Source organism: Perkinsus marinus (genome assembly GCF_000006405.1).
Source record: "Perkinsus marinus ATCC 50983 genomic scaffold scf_1104296930530, whole genome shotgun sequence".
Taxonomy (NCBI): Eukaryota; Perkinsozoa; order Perkinsida; family Perkinsidae; genus Perkinsus; species Perkinsus marinus.
Window position 1 is genome coordinate 1 of NW_003216043.1, and position 1,158 is coordinate 1,158.

The 1,158-nt window shown below is 50.5% G+C and overlaps 3 non-coding genes across 3 annotated transcripts; all 3 read right to left on the minus strand.

Moving 5' to 3' along the window:
• Positions 1-243: 243 nt before the first annotated feature.
• Pmar_PMAR011208 lies at positions 244-316 on the minus strand. The gene has a single exon. It is a non-coding gene; the product is annotated as a tRNA-Phe (tRNA).
• A 128-nt stretch (positions 317-444) lies between these two features.
• On the minus strand, positions 445-517 carry Pmar_PMAR011209. Its single transcript has one exon. It is a non-coding gene; the product is annotated as a tRNA-Met (tRNA).
• A 508-nt stretch (positions 518-1,025) lies between these two features.
• Positions 1,026-1,098, minus strand: Pmar_PMAR011210. The gene has a single exon. It is a non-coding gene; the product is annotated as a tRNA-Ala (tRNA).
• Positions 1,099-1,158: the final 60 nt, after the last annotated feature.

Consider the following 1,158-nt stretch of genomic DNA (forward strand, 5'->3'; position numbering starts at 1 on the left):
CCCGAAACCCGAAACCCGAAACCCGAAACCCGAAACCCGAAACCCGAAACCCGAAACCCGAAACCCGAAACCCGAAACCCGAAACCCGAAACCCGAAACCCGAAACCCGAAACCCGAAACCCGAAACCCGAAACCCGAAACCCGAAACCCGAAACCCGAAACCCGAAACCCGAAACCCGAAACCCGAAACCCGAAACCCGAAACCCGAAACCCCCGAACCCGAAACCCGATTGAAATCAATAATGCCCAGACCCAGGATCGAACTGAGGACCTCCAGATCTTCAGTCTGGCGCTCTCCCAACTGAGCTATCTGGGCTAAAGCCATTGAAATAGAGCTCCGCCTAGTCAAGGCTCCATGTATATTCTTCTCGTGGTAACGAAGAGACTTCCCCGGATCCTCTAGGACGCATTGTTCAACAGAAAATCGCATTCACGAACTAATAATGCGGCCTACGAGGATCGAACTCGCGACCTTAGGATTATGAGACCTACGCGCTACCTACTGCGCCAAAGCCGCACGAAAAACGAAAGATATCAAACACAAGATGCTACTCAATTCCTTACTTCGAGATTTTCCTGATTTTTTTTGTGGTATTATTTGCGGCCTTTCCCGAAAAAACACGCGGTGAAGGCAGCCAGATAGACTGAGGTTGTGTGTCACCGCTTGAATCGATGTTTTCAAGTCAGAGATGCTAGACTCATGCTGAAATTCTTCGCATCGAAGTGTCATGGTGATTGGTGACAGAGCTTCCGAGCTAGATTACATCTATTAAATATGATACTATGATTTAACGACGTGTCACCAGCTGCCACGGTGCTTGATGAGCCACGCCACCAAAGTCAATCTTACTCCACGTACGCGTGTCATCAATTAATTATGTGGGGACAAATGAATCCAAAGGAACAAGATTCATCATTGTACCTGATTCCGCACACTTTGGGCTTCGGATGCACTTGCACCCCGCCTGCATCCCACAAAGAGTGAATCGGATTCCAGCAAAGCGTTCAAATAATGGCAGAATAATTGGAGAACCCGGGCATCGATCCCGGTGCCTCTCGCTTGCTAAGCGAGCGCTCTACCATTTGAGCTAGTCCCCCGCGCGTGCCAGCACTGAAATCCGTACGCCCGACGGCGTCAGCCGAGGATCCCTGGTTCCC